The sequence below is a fragment of the Mustela putorius genome, unplaced genomic scaffold, assembly GCF_011764305.1.
Source record: "Mustela putorius furo isolate JIRA1106 unplaced genomic scaffold, ASM1176430v1.1 tig00003853_pilon_pilon_pilon, whole genome shotgun sequence".
Lineage (NCBI taxonomy): Eukaryota > Metazoa > Chordata > Mammalia > Carnivora > Mustelidae > Mustela > Mustela putorius.
In genome coordinates, this window is record NW_025422005.1 from 23,545,480 (window position 1) to 23,563,492 (window position 18,013).

Below are 18,013 nucleotides of genomic sequence, written 5' to 3' on the forward strand. Positions count from 1 at the left end.
GACAGCAGCATTTTGTCTGTCTATGTGTTCCTCGGTAGCCCTCTGACTTCTCAGCCCCACTCTTTCAGCCACAAAAATGTATGCCCGGGGAAAGACAGGCGGTCAGACAGAGTGAGGGACTGACAGAGATGGTACCCCGTCCCTGGGGGCTCACGGGGCGCTGTGTTGAGGTCATCAAGGCAGCAAGGGCTGTGGGAGCTGGGTGGAGAGAACAGACCTCCAGGGGATGTGCAGCAACAGCCTAGATTAGGGCCAACCTCTAGAAGGCTCTCCCGGAGGTGCCTCCCTGCATGAGGGCTTCCCCACCTCCTTTCCCAAGAGCCCCTGCCCTTCCAGACTCACTCTGGTGATAATGCCGCCCCGGGAGGACTTGGAGTAATTACAAATCCTTTCCATATTCAAATCCAGCTGGTTGAAGAGAAATTACTTCTCTGACAGCCCGGGCGGGGGTGGGAAGAACAAGTCTAAGCCCCAGGAGGGGCCTCTAGGGAGCCTTGGGCAGAGACTGGGCAAGGGAACAGGCCCCAGCCAGAGCCTGAGCACCGAGGGGTTAGGCAGAAGATAGGGATACCGCCCTCCCCCGACCCTGCTGAAACACAAAGACTGGGCAAAGGACAATGACCCCCAGCCTTTTAGCCTCATTTGGGGCTCCCTCTGGGAACCTCTGATGGGAGGTAGGGGACCCATCCCCCAAGGGCAACTAAGAAGTCAAGCTCTCTACCGTGCTCTCACGCTGCCTCCCTAGGTGACCTTGAGAAAATTCCTCCAGCTTTCTGAGCCTCTGTTTGCTTACCTGTGAAATGGTATAAATGATCTCACCAGGGCTTCAGGGAGATAACGGATACCGATTAGCAAGAGCAGCATTCCTGAAACGGGCCTTTTTAAGTCATTGTTTTAGTACCAATCAATTCGTATTTTGGTTAACAATGACAACCACCAGCGGTCCATTCCGTAGGCAGCCCAGCCCTCAGCGGGGTGGTTCAGGAGAGGGTAGTGGGTCTGGGGGGGGCACAACCCTGGCCTCCCTGGCCTGGCCTCACCCGCCCCGGCCTCAGCCCTGCCTCCCACTGGGCCAGCCACTGCTGTGCTTCGTTGCCCTTTAAACAGATGAGAAAATGTTCTTCTTCTCTTCCCAGTGATTTATTTGGCCCAGAGCCTGGTCAGGTTTCCTTCCAGTCGGTGGGGCCTGGGAGTGTCCCTCAGTCAACCCCTACCCTCCCCTGACACTCAGTCAGGCACCCACTGGCAGCCCAGAACTCTGAGTACCAAGGTCCCCTTTTAGTCCCCCAGCCCCATCCCCGATACCGATCAGAAGCTCATAACATGTTCCCAAAGACACCCAAATCCATGTGGCAGTCTATCAGGGTCTGTCCTGGAGTTCATGTGACAAATACCTCACTGCTCTAGATGTCATGGATCCTGGAGCGGCATCCTGGAAAAAGCAGACAGATCCTCTCTGCCTGTGGGAAGTCCTGCATGTCCAGTTTCCATCCTTCCTGCTGCAGATGCCAAATGGGTTAGGAGCCTGAGGCAGCCCGGGCTGGGTGTTAGCTACTCTCTAGCCAGATCCTCCCAGAAGTTTAGAGTTTGGTTCCTATACAGCCCTCTGGGCAGTTCCTGCATTCTTTGGTTCCCGGGGGGCACGGGGCAAAGAAAACCATCAGGGTCCTTCGCCTTACACTGGAAGGTGCACACAAGAGCCTGCCGCAAAAAGGTACCTTTGCTCGCACATTCAACAAATATTTATTGAGTGTTTACTATGTTCTAGGCCCTGGGATCCAGGCCATCAGCAAGTTCCATTGCTTCTACCTCCCAGAATATCCCAAATCTATTCACTCTTCACATCCCCACTGCCAACATGGGAACCCAAGCCACCAACATCTGGTGCCTGAATCTCCCTTCTTTAATCTCCATGTCCCTACTTCTCCCTCCCAGCCCCAGTCCATTCTCCTGGAGCTCACTGAGCCATCTTTTTAACATGTAAATCCGAGCACCTCTTCCTAAATCCTCCAATGTCTTCCTGCTGCACTGAGCACCATGACCTTCCAAGCCCCACGTGATCTGGCCCTTACCAGCCTCTCCAGAGCCATTTCCACTACCCATCTTCACACCATCTCCACACTATATGGGAGTAACACGGGTCTTCTTGAAAAAGTCCAAATCTTTCCTCCCCCTGGCACTTGCCCCAGTTTACCAGGAAGGTTTTAGTTCCAACATCACCTCCTCTAGGAGGCCTCTGGGATTACACTTCTAAAGCAACCCTACCCACTCACCCCCCTCCAAACCATGGCCTTGCATTTCCGTCACAACATCATTATTTGAAAATATGTTGTCTGTTTACACATGTGTCATCTGTTTCCCCCTCTGGACTATGAGTTCTGTAAAGGCAGAGACCTTGTCCCTCCATTCACAGAGGGATCCCCTGGCACACAGCATTATGTCAAGTACAAGGTAGGTATTTGCCAAGGGAAAGAATGGTCAAAAGGCAAGGAAAGATCCTGCCCTCACCCAGCTTCCAGTCTGTGATCCTCGATCCATGTTTGTCCAATAAAACAGTGTTTCGTGTTTTCCCATGTGGTAAACGAGGAAGGACTTCTGCCTCTATCTCTCCCTGGTTGTGTGACCTTGGACAGGTCACATACGCTCTCCAAACCTCGGTTTTCTCTTCCGTAAAATGGAAATAATGGTCCCAAACTAGCAGAGCTGATGTGAGTCACAAGAGATGGTAAAAGATGAAGGCCTCACACCATGGCAGCCCCTGGGAGGGGTCATCCGCAGGCATGTGGCCCCTTTTGAGACCTACTGAGGGCTGCAGCTGTTCCAGGTTCTAAGGACATGAAGATGACTCAGAATGGGGCTCTGACCTTGAGACCTTCCCAGCGCCCCCTCCCTCCCACCCAGGGAGCGAGGAGTTCTTATCTGCTGAGATCAGTGCTGTGAAGGAAGCCAGCAGAGTGAACCGGGACAGTGCGAGTGTGGGATTCCCGCAGAGAAACTGAGTCTGAATCCACTTCTCTGCAGCACCTCCTCTCCTTATTTGGAAGTCCCTCCTCCTCTCCTGCCTTCCCCGTCTGTGTAAACACACGCGTGCACACGGATGCATGTGCTGACAAGCCTGTATCCACACACTTACACAGTCACTGACCCCCAGATATACATGTGCCTGGGAAACACAGGTGTATAAATAACCACATGCACACACAAACACACAACCCCAGGACTCACACCCCCCTCCATTTTTCTGGCCACTGAGAACCTGTCTGGCTCATCTATCCACCATGTCACCTCCTGCTCTAGGCTAGGGTTAGACGCGACCCTTCCAGGTTGCCAGGTGGAAGCCTACACTCTCCCCCTTGGTCAGTTCTCCCTGAGACCTAATTCCACTCTCCCCTGCTGTAGGCCTTAAGGACAAGGAGCCCCCGCAAGCGCTCTGGACACCCAGAAATGACAGCATGGTCCCCTGTACCCATACCCCTCCTCCCCCCCTCCACCGCTGGTGACAGGCAGACGGTGGAGGAAGGAGGTGCCTGAGAGGAGCTGCTTCCGGCTTCCTGCCCAGGTGGAAAGGGAAGGGGAATCCCTCAAGGAGGGTCTGGGCCACTTGGCAGGCATGGGGCACACCGGCAGTGGGGGGCCAGTGTGTCCCCACCATCTGGGATGCCCCATGTTCTCTCCCCTGGGCTCTGTGCCACCTGGATCCAGCTGGACTGGGCTCATGCCAAGCAGGACACATTGAGCGTAGCAGGCAAGGGTGGGGGTGACCTAGAGGTCTAGAGGGACCAGCTCATACTGCTGAGCCCCTCTGTGGGCCTGACGCCATGCCAGCTGCTTTTAACTTATTGTCACAACAAACCCTTCTACCGGTATGGTCACCCCCATTTCCCAGATGAGAAACATGGCTTAGAGGGAGGAAGCAGGAGAACCCAAGCCCCCCAGTCATTCAGAACGGCCCTGCCTTAGTTTTGCCTCTCTCTCTTCCCCCGGGCACCCCCTCCCCGGGGGGACAGACTAAGCACTGACTGTGGCAAACAATTTAGTTCAGGATTAGAGCTGATCTTCCGGGGAGAACCAGCCCCCTCAGGATGAGAGATCTGGAGGGCTCTGACTCCCAGGGCCTGCCCGCTCTAAGGAAAGGCTGAAACAGGACACCCAGATTTGGGGGAGGCCACCGGCGTGGCTGAGGGTGCTGGGAAGGACATCTCACAGGACCGTGGACAGGTACGCACACACCTCCCCGGCAAGCACAGCCGTGCTCCTTGCTGACACGCCCCAGGAGGACGTCTCCTTTGCTAGAACATATGTCACCTCATGCAGGCAGTCAAGTGGTCACCGCTGGGTGAGAGGGTGGGCCTTCTAGCTCTTACTGCCAAACCTGACACAACTCTGATCTCTGTGGGGGGGTCCCCGGCTTGGGGGCCAGCCCTGTGGAGGGGGCAGGGGGTTGGGGGGTAGGCTCTGAGTGTTGTGGTTGGAGGGGCGAGGCCCCGGGGTGCATCGCCAGCCGGTGTTCTGCATGTCAGAGTGGGAGTGAGTGGGGCTGAGCTCGGGTACACGTGTGGGTGGTTGTGTGCGTCAATGCGTGGGGAGAGAGTCTGTGTGTGTGTCTGTGGTGTGCCTGTGCGCAGGTTTTGTGTGTGTCTGCTTAGGCCTCGTACGTCAGAAGCCTGGGCCTGGCTCTGGGATCTCTGCTCTGTGTGTGCGTGTGTGTGTGTGTGTGTGTGTGTGTGTCTTTGCCTTTGTAAGCAGGGTGTGTGGTGTTTCACGCACAATTTTTCTGTTTGTGTATACGTATGGTATATAATGCATACAGGCACGGGACACCCGCGTCTGTATATCCGCTCGGTGTCTAGTGAATGTGGGGTGTGTCGATAGGGCTGGGTTTAGGGTTGTTGGAGTGTGTGTGCAACCAGAATGTAGTATTTCTTTGTATTCCGTGCTTGAGCCTGTGGTTGGGAGGAAGTGTTTTCAGGCGTGTTGTCTGTGCCTTTTGGCGGGGTATGAGTCAGGGCACACGGCATTTGCTGGTCTATGTGTGACTACCTCTGTGTGTCAGTGTTTGGAAGGTGTCTGTGCCAGCCTGTGGTGTTTCCCTGTGTGTATTTGGGGGGTGTTGGCAAGCACAGGTGGGGTGCGGGGTAAGCACTGTGTATGGCATTACTTAGTGCGTGGCTCTGGGTGGTTGTGGCCCTGGGTGTCCTCTCTAGGTGCCCAGATGAGGGTGTGGATAGGTGCATAGTGTGTATCTACAGATCTGTACCGATGACACTGTTGTTCTTGACTTCGGGCACTTTGTAAGCTAATGTCTCCCAGGAAGCCTCCTCCTACCCCAAGGCTGAGACCTCTGGCGGTGCTCTCCACTCCCAGCCATCTTGGCCAGCTCTGCCCTTGCCTTAGGGGGAGCAGGGGTTGGGGGTGGGGGAGCAAGGGAACCCAGAAACTGCCGGCCACAGGTCAAGGTCGCACGGCAGGAAGCGCAGGGGCTCCTCCTCCTAGGGCTAGGGCGCCCCGCTCCCCTCCTCTCTCACAAAGACCCCTACCGGCGAGGCCGCCCAGGTCTCCCCTGAAATGAATTTTAATTTCCGCTCCAGGCGGGCGGCCGTAATGAGGCTGGAGCCAGCAGGGCGGCGGCGAGGTGCAGGGCCGCGGGGTCGCGGGGCTGAGGGAGGGAGCGCGGATTTGAATTTCAAAGGCTGCTGGGGCCCAAGTGCGTCTGCGTTGTGCGATCTCCTGTGTGCCGGGCTGGTGTGTCGGCCCAGCCGCGCCTGCGTGTGTGGTGTGTGTCTGGGTGAGCGTGTTTTGTGAGTGTGCCTCTGAAGGGCGCGCGCCAGCCCCCGCGTGGGCTGCGAGTGCGAGTGCCGGGGAGCCTGAGCGGCCGGGGGCTCTGTCACCGTGAACGTCCAGAGCCGCGTGTCTGCGCGGGCTTGCGGGCCGGCGCTGCATCTGCGAGTGTGTATTTTTAGGACGAGTCTGCACGACCGTGTGTGTGTGTGTGTGTGTGTGTCCGTGCCCCAGGCCCTGCGTGTGGCTGCGAGCATGGCCACGCGTTTGGGCGCTCTTGTCTGTGTCACCGAGTGGACGTCCACAGGGCTGTGAGGGTGTGTCCGCGTGTCTGTGCCCACGTGTGGACGCGCGTTTGCACCTGTGAGTCCATGCGGGCGTCTGTCTATAGGAACGCGTGTCCATCTGAGCATGACCGCGTCCAGCCCCGCATGAGGCTGCGAGGGTGTCCGTGCCTCCGTGTGCCGGGGGGGTCTGTGTCACTGTGGGTCCCCCAGCGCTGGCGCGAACGAGAATGCGTGTCTGTGCGAGTGTGCAGCGGCCCGGCGTGGGGCAGGGGTGGGGGAGCCGGGGAGGGCTGCGAGAGCCGCGTGCGAAGGCGGCCCCAGCCTTTCCCGGCGCACCCGCCGCTGCAGCGGCCCAGCTCACCGACCCGCGGGCGCTCAATGGGCTCTAGGGAGGCAATGGCCAAAGAGGATGGGCCCTGAGCCCGAGGGGGCGGAGCGGTGGCGCCTGTTTCACGCTTTCTCTCCCCCCTCCCCCCCAGGGCTTGGGGCAGCTCCTCTGTCGTCGCTGGGCACCAGCCTGTGCCGCTGCGAGATCGTCACTGTCCTGTGGCTGCCCTGCTGACTCAGGCCAGGGCCACCAGGGACCCCCGGGCTGCCATCTAACAGGCACCAGCACACACAGACCCTAACTCGTACATTACCAGACCATGCTCTCGGGCACACTTAACACACACGGGAGTGTGGGCCAGGCCACTGACACCCACCCCAGGGTCAGGCCCACTGGTGCAAGCCAGGAAGGCACACATGTGAGTGAGCTGTGTGCACACACGTGCACACACACACACACACCCAGAGATACAGGCAAGTTCATGGGCACATCTCTTATTCACAGGAACAAACTCACCCCTCCCTGGGTTTTGGACCCTGTGGGGTGAAGAGGGCGGAAGCTCAGAAGGGAAAAGAGGCAGCCTGAAGTCACTTCGTTTTCCCTTTACTCTGTCAGGCCCTGCCTGTTGGGCCCTGACCGCGCTCACCCAGCACCCAGTCTCTCAGAAACCAGGGGTGGAGAGGCAGGCATAAAGACCCGAATCCAGTTATTCCTGGTCATTCCTATAAGGTGCCATCCTGCAGCCAGAGGCAGGCAGGAGCCAGGGACTGCCTTCTCATGAGAGGTACCCCAGCGTCCTGGCTGGAACAGGCAGGTGCTGTCAGGATGCCCAGAGGACAACAAATTAAGAACTAGGGAGGGATGCCAGTTTCAGGTCCTCCTTTTCTGCAGGACTGGGAGCGTTTTTGAGAAGGGGTACGCACTGACTCCTCCCAGGAATGCTCAGCAAGGGGCCTGGCACCAAGGGCATTCCAAAACCACTATCAACTCAATAAAAAAAGAAAGAGAAAGAAATGAGTCAGAATGTAGAGGACCACCTAAGGGCTGAAAGAGCACTATACAGAGGCAGAAATAGTATACCCAAGCTCTCTGCATGGGTGTGTGTGTGTGTGTGAGTGTGTACGCGTGTGTGTTTATGTTGTGAGGAAGGACACAGAAAGCTGGAGGTGAGGCAGGAAACACATCCCTGTGGGCCTTGTAAGCTAAACCAGAAGTAGGTTTAATTCTGAAAGCAACTGAATTCTATGGAGGGTTTCAGATAGGAAACATCATAGTCAAGTTTGTTTAAGGAGAAACAGCTGGGCAGCTGGAAGGTGGATTTGAGGAATCCAGGATTGGAGAAGAGGAATGGTGAGAGGCTCGTTCATTCTTTCTTTCATTCATTTATTCATTCAACAAATATTTATTGAGAGCTTACTAAAAGTGTCTGCCCTTGGGTGCCCGGCTGGCTCAGTTGGTGAAGCATGTGACTCTTGATCTCTGGACTGTGAGTTCAAGCCCCATATTGGGCATAGAGACTACTTAAAAAAAACAAAAAACAAAAAACAAAAAAAAACAAGAACTGTCTGGCATAGAAAGGGTGAAATGGATACAAGTTAGAACCTCAAGGAATTTCTAGAACCTGACCACTTAACTCCTGAGTTTATGTGGAGTTCACTGCCTAGTGGGGGAGGAGAGGCAGACACAAAAGCGTAAATTACACGGAAGGTTAATGTTGGTGAGTACAAAGAAGGAAAATAGTGTCCAGTAAGAAGGCAGGGGAGGAGAATGGTAGAGGAGAATGGGGTGTGTGGGGGTATTCTAGGTGAGGTGGTCAGGGAAGCTGTCCTGAGAAGGTACCATGGGAGCAGAGACCTGAAGGAGGTGAGGGATATGCAGAGGAAGAGCAGTCTGCATAGTGGCAATGGTAAGTGCAAAGGTCCTGAGGGGGAGTGCGCCATTCCCTCACACACGGAAGACTTATGGGAAGTCGATGATTTCTATTTTGGACATACTGCATTGAGGTGCCTTCAGGACATCCGGGGACAGGGCCCAGGAAACAGGAGAGATGTGGGTAAAGATAGAGATGAGGGAGAATGGAGGCACGGGAGTGGCTGCAGCAGGAGAGATTAAGGATAGATGGCAGACAGGGAGGAGAACGGGGAGGAGCCCACGGTGTGGAGTCAGTTTCTGGGAGAATGGCTGTTGGGGATGGGGAACAGGGTTGGGGACCGTATGGCCAAAATAGCATCCCCACCTCCACAATGGTCCTGGTTCTAGCTTCCCTTCCTTCCCATCCTCCTCGGGGCCACAGTCTCTCCTCACTTGCCTGTCTACCCTGCTGCCTGGGAGGGAGGCAGGCCCGTTTCCACCAGGAAGTCCTCTGGCCTCCCTCTGCCGCCTTCCTGACCATCAGAGCCAACCTGTCTACCTTCAGAGCTTCTTTCCTCTCACTTCAGCAGCTCCCACAGCAGGAATCAGTCCCAGGGAGCCGGGGAGCTGGGACTGAGAGTCTGGAAGGTTGCAGATTTCCCAGGTGGCCTCTGAGTCTCCATTTCCCCGTGTTGCGGTTTGGAGAGACAGCCCCCAGCAGGACCTAATTGGATCAGAATTTCTGAGGCTCCTTCAGCACGTTTCAGATGGTTTTGGTGGTGTATTGTTAACTGTCAAACAACTGGCCCTGGGGAGGGACAGGGGAGGCACAGCCTTGATTTGTAGCATTTGCCGCTTTCCATGGTGTAAATCCTCCCATTGGGGTCAATTTAAACAGCCCTGATGTGAAGTCCACTGGCTGGCAAATTCCCAAACATTTAACAACGGGCTCTCATAAACTTCAACCGTGTGACATTCTTCCTAGGCGTCTACGTATTGCATTTCCTACAAAAGGTGGACTAGTATCCACAACCTCACCCACTTTCCAGCCTCCTTCTCAGAGGGGGCCCGCCTTTTTTCTTTTCTTTTCTTCTCTTTTTTTGGGGGGGAGTGCTGTGCCACCGACCCGCAACTAGGCTATGGCTGTGGTCATTATAGACAGGTGACGTGGATATCTGGTCCAGCTCTGCCACCAGCTCCCAGGGGTTTCCCCTCAGTCTCCCCATCTGTGAGATAGGCAGCCACCGCTGGCTCCCCAAAGGCCCTTTGAACTGTGAGATTCTGCCATTTCTCTCATTCCTTATCTTAGCACTGATGGCAGCTCAGGGCCTCCTCTCTCAGAACATTTCCCCAGCCTCCTAGACCCTCCCTGCTCCAGCAGCCCCCCACTGCCTCTGGCTCCCCAGGCTCCCCGATAAGGGGTCCAACTAATTACATTAGGATTTCATGCCAATTAGCAAACAATTACACGGGCAAATTGGTGCCTAATTTGGAGCAATAACGACAGCTCCAGTGGCCGGGGTGGGGGGCGGGGGGAGATCACTGCACACAAGACTGTTCACCCAGCCTGGGCCTCCTGGAGCCCCTGGAGGTGGGGAGCTGCCTGCTCTCAGCCCCAGACCCGGGCCAAAGTCTGCAGTTCTCCTTTAAGGATCTTTAAGCTCTGTTTATGTTGATGACATGGTCTGCCCAGGCCTTTACTAAGAGTAGGGTAGAGAGGAGGGGGAGGAAGAGTGGTTCGTAAGGAGAGGGAAGCTGAAGCAGACAAGACCACCTTCATTGAGGAGATGGGGAGCAATGGGAGACAGGAATTCACTGGTTAAAGGCTTGGATGCTTGAGCAGGTCATTTGAGCTCAGGTCGAATGGAGAAAGCATTTAGGCCAGAGCACAGGCTCATGCAGGGGGTGGGGGGTGCCGAGGCTGCGGAGGATGCCGAGGTGGGTAATTACGGCCAGACAGGGAATGCCATTGCAGCCACAGCTGATTGAAGCATGCTCCTGGAGGCCTGGGGGCTCAGGGGAAGAGGAGGGGACTATGCAGAGACTCATGCTGTGTCCTGATCTGTGGCCACCAGCAACCACTCATCCCACCTACAGCTGCCATGGGGCCCCCTCGAGTCTCCCCTCTTAACATCACTGGAACCCGCTGCCCTTGTCCAGGACCACTGAGACTGTAGCTGTAGCTGCCAGTCCTGCCCCTCATCCCCTGTCTGTATTTTTCCCCAAGTGATCACCCTAAGGAACAAAACAAATCAGATTCCTCACTTGCTTAAACCCTCAATGGCTCCCCGGTACCCTCAGGATGAGTTCAGCACCCCACCTCACTATTCACTGCTTTTTCCTATCCAGCCTCCCTCCCTCCCTTTCTGCCCCCACAGCCACCTGGTGTGTCCTGGAAACTAGACCCCGTTTCATTCCCATCTCCCAGCCTCTGACTCTGCTGTTCCCTCTGCCTGGATTGCTGTCCCAACACCCCTTCTTTGTTACCAAATGCATCCTGCCAGGCCCCCCAACCTCTGCCTCCCAGATTCCTCCAGGAAGGACCAACTCGTCTCTCTTCCAGGTTCCCTTTGTCACCTTCTTCTGTGCCACTGTTCACTCTGCATCAAAGCTGTTGGTATCAGTGTTGGCCTGTCCCACCGGGCTTGGAGCTGCTCACGGGTAGGGCCTGGAGCTGATTTATTCTGCGTCTCCTTCATCCAGCACAGAAAGCAAAGGAACAGAGAAGACGAAGGGATGAGATAAAAAAAAAAAAATTACCCTCGAGGATAGCAGGGAAACTGAGGCAGAGACCCAGAGAAATATTCATGAATCAGGTGGATGCTGCACTTAGAAAGGAAAGCTGAGCCTGCTTTCAGCCCCCTGTTCATCAGTGCCAAGCCCAGATCCAATCCCTCCGGGTTTTCTTCCCGAACACCCACCCAAATCTTGGATGACCTCTCTTCAACCCATTCTTATCAAGCTGTTTTCACCTCTGCTTTCAGCAAATGACATAGAGGAAACCCCTACGAAGCTAAGGTTACCCCCTTAAAAAAAAAAAAAAAAAGGCGGCTCTCATGATGGCAATGGCACAGCAAATAGAACTGCAGCATGATGGCTTATGGGCAGACTCAAGGAGGGAGCTGCTGACCATCAGTGTTCAGCCCCTAAAATGATCTCTAAAGAAATATGCAACAGGGAAGGGACAGCGGCGGGAGGTGGGCGTTGACTTCTCCAAAGGAGACCGTGCAGAGGCCAGGGACGGGATTCAGATCTTCCTGGAGGCAGGGGGATGACCTGGCTGACTTTCCCTGAGAGCTTGGTTCTCTCTTGGGGGGCCGCCACTCCATCTCAAGGCCCATCACTCACGTTAATTACCAAGAAAAAGCCGATTTCTCCTCATTTCCAGACTCGAGTGACAGTATCATTAGGCTTGTAATGTGCAGAGAAATTGTGCGTGTCTGTCTTGGAACATGTCCTGAGCCAGAGTGGGTGAGGGCACCCCCAGCTAGGGTTTGTCTCCAAGACGTTCCCTGTGGCAGAGAGCCAATCTCAGAAAGAGATGCTGGGCCGCCAGGCCAAAGGTATTCTCCCTCTCTGTTTAGTGGGCATCTGCCAGGTATAAATAAACCCAGCAGTTCCTATCTCAGAGTCAAGAGCACAAACTGCTTTTGTCTCAGTCAAACTTGAACTTAGGCCTGTCTGCTATCATGACCCATCCCAGTCTTGCCCAAACACTTTGCTCTGAGCTCCCTGCCCACCTCTGAACCACCAGGCTTCTGGGTACCATCTCATCTCTGGGAGTGGGGCGTTAACTCTTCCTAAACATTCCTTCCTCCCTCAGCGAAGCCAACATCCGAAACATGAGCAGATCTCAAACAACAGCCACTGCTCACAACGCTTTACACGCCTCTTCACACTCTTCATTTGCTTAATCCTCACTCAAACCCACTTAACATAGGAAACTGAGACCCACACAAGCAAAGTGATTCACCCAAGTTCACGTCTCAGAGCTAAGCTTGACCCCAGCTCTGCCCAATGTCAAAGCTCAGGCTGAAGACAGAGTCTTCAATTCAATCCATCTAGCACTCTGGGAATGTGTCCTCTGTCTCTGCTCCTGATACAGAGAATTGGACCCAAACAGTCTCTGCCCTCAAGAGCTGAGGTTGGTGAGGGAGAGGCAGGATGTAAAAATATAATTATAGCTCAGTGTGTTCTGTGCATGACACAAAAGAGAAAATACAAAAGGTTTATCCTCACCAGTAATCAAAGACATGCAAATTAAAACAACAATACAATGCAGTTTTACCTACTGAAATTAATACTGTTGTGTGTGTGTGTGTGTGTGTGTGTGTGTGTGTGTGTCTGTTTAGAGACAGCACCAGTGTTGATGTGAACTGAAATCTGGGGCACTCTCAGACTCCGCTGACAGAGAAGTAAATTAGAACAACTTTTCTTACATTTTCTTTAAGTAAGCTCAATGTCCAATGTGGGGTTCAAACTCACAACCCTGAGATTAAGAGTTGCATGCTCTACCAACTGAGCCAGCCAGATACACCAAAAACAACTTTTCTGGAAGGCCATCCGGCTGTGCCGTCAAGAATTTTAGAAACAGACCTCTTGGGGATGCCTGGGTGGCTCAGTCAGTTAAGCATCTACCTTCAGCTCAGGTCATGATCTCAGGGTTCTGGGACTGAGCCCTGCATCATAGGGAGCCTGCTTCTCCCTCTACCTGCAGCTCCCCTTTTTTGTGCTCTCACTCTCTCTGACAAATAAATAAATAAAATCTTAAAAAAAAAAAAAAAAAAACAAGGGGCGCATGTGTGGCTCAGTGGGTTAAGCTTCTGCCTTTGGCTCAGATCATGATCTCAGGGCCCTCAGATTGAGTCCTGCATCGAACTCTCTTCTCAGGAGGGAACTTGCTTCTCCCTCTCTCTCTGCCTGCCTCTCTGCCTACTTGTGGTCTCTCTGCCTGTGTCAAATAAGTAAATAAAATCTTAAAAACAAAACAAAACAAAATAGACCTCTTAGACCTGTTAATCTGCTTTTAGGAGCTTTATCAAAGAAATAACTGAATACTGAAAAAGAACCATGCAAAGGGATACTTATTACCATTATTTATAACTGTGAAAAATCACAGCCAACATAAATGTCTAGCAGTAGAGGGTTGGTTAAATAAATTATGATATATCCATATATAAGAATATTATGCAACCATTAAAAGTCGTGTTCTTGAAGAATTTTTAATAACCTGGGAAAATGCTCACTGTGTAATGACAAGTTAAACGAATCTATACATATAGGATGCTCTTAATTCTATAAAAAAATTTAATCCATTCATTTATAGAAAGTCTGGAAGGAAATAAGCTGAGAGTTAATCTGAGAGGATTGTGGGTAATTTTTTGGTTTCAATCGGTACTTTTCTGTTTCTTCTAAATCTCCACATTTGTGGAGAGAAGTCAAAAATACATGCAATGTGGGGGGGTGGGGGAGGGAGAATGTCACAGGAGCATAGAGAGACTCCTAAGCCCAGTCAGGGAAGACTTCCTGGTAGAGATGATGTCCGTGCTGACTCTCCAAATGCCTTACTCAAAGGAAGGTGGACTGGTTCTAGCTTAGGAAACCACATTTAAAGGCACAGAGGCAAGAGATAACCTGAGCTCTTGTGGAAACTCTTAGTCATTTGTGTGGCTGGGTGAAGGGGGCACAGGTAAACCCCCAGGCAGTGAACAGAGACCAGATTGGGGAAGGCATAGAAGACCAGGCTGAGGAGCTGGTGCTTTGCCCAGAGAACACAGTCAGTGGATGGTCCCAAGCAGGGGGCCTCCCAGGATCCAAGTTGGGCTTTTGAAGGACCATCCCCGGGGCTGCAGAATGGAGGAGGGAATGGGGCACCAGAGGGAGGGTGAGGCTCAACCTTGGCCGGGAAGGCAGGGAGTGCTGGGAGGCTGTGGCAGTGCCTGAGTGAGGGAGGGGTTGGCCTGGGCTTCCTGAGGGTGGCAGAGAAGAAGAGAGGAGGAGCCAGCCGGAGCAGTGATGATGAGGACATCTGACAGGACTTGGTGATTGATTGGAGAGGGGAAGCCAGGTGGGGGAGGGAAGGCTCTGCCTCTGACCGTCACTAGAGCACACACTGGCACACACTCAGAAATTTAGATCACACAGTTTCAGGAGTGCCTTCCCCCACCCCGTCTCCCAAAGGGGCAGATTTGGACCTTATTTGATCTTTAGCTGCCCACCCTGGAAGAGGCTGACCTTGGCCAGGTCACCACACTTGACCTCTGGCTCAACTGGGTGCCCCTACTCCCAGCCTGCATCCCCGGTGGGGGGGGACAGGGTTAAGGGAAAGCCCACAGGGAGTGGGGGAGGGGATGGGCAGGAGCAGACAGGAATGGCCACCCCTAGATCTTTCCTCAGGACCTGATACTCCACATCGTCACACACATGGACTTGGATACACAAAGAGAGAGCCCAGTCACCCTCTGGGATTCTGAGAGTCAAGTCACAGGCGGAGACATACACAGAAACAGCCTGACGCAGCTGTTCAACACAGGCCTATCGTGCAGACAGTCACACACCCACCACCAGACAGCCACCGACACAGCCCCACACAGGTCTCACACTCAGGCCATTGTGCTCTGCTGGAGCCTCCAGGTCCCCCGGGTGCTCTTCCCGCCCCAGAAGGACAGGCAGAGGGCTGGCAGAGGGGCCAGCACGGGGGACTGGCACAGGGACCAACAGCCAAACGGGGCAGCCGGGAGGAAGGGGTTGCCAAGGCAACAGGCTCCTGCGGAACCAACCAGGAGCTTAGATTCTTGACTCTTATTTTTAGAAGTTGGGCCTGGGCTGCTTGGGCCGGCCAGCGGGCCCAGCTCCCTTGGGCGGTGCCTGAAGACACAGACACCAGCCTCAGCCCCGCTGGGGGGGTTCCGCTGGGCACTACCCATGCCAGTCTTCTCCCACATGGCCCCAGCCTCCTTCCCCAGGTCACGCCCTGAGTAGTATCTTCTACTCCCTTCTATCTTCACACAGACCTGGGGTCCCGCCTGCAGTGCCCGTCACCCTGCAGTGCCCGTCAACCTCCAGGCCCCAGGGATCACGGACACAGTCTACCCCCCCACTATGAGCTATTGATGTCAGTGGTTTAATTTACAGTATGTTGGGGGGAAAAGGGGAGGGTGGACTTTGGCCAGATTTGTGAGGTGGTAGGTATGATGCTTGTGTCTGAAAGAGTGTGTGTGTGTTTGTGTGTGTGTGCATGTGTGTGCCTCTTAGAGGTGATACTCACATCAGCTCTGCAGGTGTGTGTTCGTGTGTGTGTGTGTGTGTGTGTGTGTGTGAATTCTCCCTTCCAGGGGGTAAACTAGAGTTCTCCCTCTTCCCCAGCTCCCCTCGCCGCCCTTACCCCTAATCTCTACCCCTGTCTGGCTCTCTTAAAAATGGGGGGGAAGGGCAGAGATCTCAAGCTGGAGATCATGTTTGGGCCTGGGCCTTGCTGTCCCCCCTTGGCCAGACCCTCCCTGTGTCGGAGCACCGAGCTCCTGATCAGGCGGAAGAGTGGTAGCCCTGGGCAGGGAGGGGCCAGACAGATCCAGGTGGACCGAGACTGGGAAAGGAGGGGGTTGGGGGAAGCGTGCTCCAGTGAGCTGACTTTATGGTGACTCCTCCAGCTGCTGGGGATTTCTCTGTTAATCTGGGACTGCTCTGTTTGCATCTCATTTGCCTATATTTGCATAACAAGGGTCTGGCTGGCACCAGAGATCGAAATTCCTAGCCTGAGTAATTGTGTGAAAAAGCCTCTGGAGATAGAGCAGTAATTTGGGGGTCAGGGAAACAGAGGCAGGGAGCTGGACGCACTGAGGTTGCTGGTCTCCATTCAATCCCAGAAGCCTCCATTTCTTCCCGAATACCAGAGCAGGAGGGGTGGGGATGTCAGTGAATCCCCATGGGAATGAGGATGGAGGGGCAACAAGATTGAGAGCCCTGGGCTCCCACGTGGACCTGGGCACAGAGCAGTCCCTTTGGTGGAAATGGCCTGAATTTGGTAAGAGCAGAACTGAGGGTGGGTGGGGAAGGACAACTCGGCTAGTTCTGCGCCCCCCACGCCCCATCAGCCTCCAGGCTTCCTCAGCCCCCACCACCTAGTTAAAAGCTGATCTAGCCAGAGTTCTTGGGATGGTCTCCTGGATCTGTCACTTAGCAGCCCCCATAATCTCAGCCCTGGGCAACGGCCACCGCTGCCCTGGGCCTCTACTTCAGACAGCCCTCTTCTGCATGGGATGAAGAATTTCAAGGTCCACAGGCCCACAGGGTTGTGCCCACCTGAAACTCCACCCCCTTCTAGACCACACCCCAACCCAGGACCCCAGAATTCCCTGCCCCAGCAGCACTAAGCCCACAGCCAAGCCCCGGATGTCCTCTTCCCCACATCCCTTCTCCTCAGACTTGATGGGTGGCAGAGGGTGGCCTTTTCCAGGAGTGTGGGGCATCCACAGATCTGCACAGGAAGCCCCTCGCACTGTTGTCTAGAGCCCCCTGGGTGAAGAGGAGAGAGAGGTCTAGGGGGAGGTCTAGGGGGTCTCCTGTTATATTCTTGTCCTAGGCTTTTTAAACATTTGGGGTGGTTCCAATAAGTTGTTTGATCTTGGGCAACCTACCTAACCTCCCTGTGCCCCCAAGTGGGGTTAATAATAGTACCTGCCTCATGCAGTTGTTAGGAGGAAGAACTGACTTAATTCACGTAAAGCACTTAGAGCGGCGCCTGGCACAGAGAAAGGGCTTGCAAGCGTTCGCTATTATTGTCTATATTACCCTGGGATTTGGCTTTTTTCCCTCCAGCTGCAGAAGAAGCACCTTCTCTTTCACTTTGAGAGATGGAAGAAGTAGGGATGGGGACATCGCTTCCACTCCTCTACCTCATCCCTCCAAGCCCAGCCCCTGCTTTGTTTGCCTCCCCAGCTCCACCCCCTGAGGCCAGGCTGCCGCCGCCGCTGCCGGGACACTCAGGTCATTGGACAGGATAGAATGGCTTGTTTAATCTCCTTACTGGTTGAATGAATGAGTGAACAAATGAATGAATGAAAAACAAAAATTAAATGACTAAAAGTCATACAGAAGGCTGGAATCACTAACAGAAGGACAGACCTATAGAAGACATCTTGGCTTTGGAGGCCCACGGATCTGTTTCCTGTTGGCTTTCATTAGATGGTAGGCGGCAGAGGGGGGCTTAGGGGTCTGGACAGGCTTTCTGCAAAGTCAGCCCAGGGTTTGGTGAGTGGCTCATGCCTGGGGAGGGGGGTAGCTGTATCTGCGGGCGCGAGATGGGGATGGGGCATCTGCTTGTGTCTGGGTTGTTCTGTGTCCTGCGGAAGCCCAAGCATGTGGGGATGGCTCTGTATGAACCCCTGTATCTCTGTGTCTGTGTGTCCCAGCTCCGAAGCCCCTCCCAGCTCAACAATGAGAGGCCCTGGGGCAGGCCTCATCCTGGTGTGTGTGTGTAGCGGGGTCGGTGAGCTTCATTACCTCCTTATTTCCACCTCTGTCCCCCTCTGGCAGAGCCAGGCCTCAGTGCTCCCGCCTGTCAGCTGGCGGGTTAGCAGTGATAGAGAGCTCTCCTGGGGCCTGGCAGCCTCCACCATCTGGCCAGGCTGGTGTTGGGGGAGGTGGGGGAACCTGTCCCAGGACACCCCTCTGGGCCCTCAGGCTTAGCACTGGTCTCGTCTTAGAGAGTGCCGGGCGTAGGGGCACGTGGGAGTGCAGGTGTGTGTGAGCAGTGCTGCACATGTGCCCA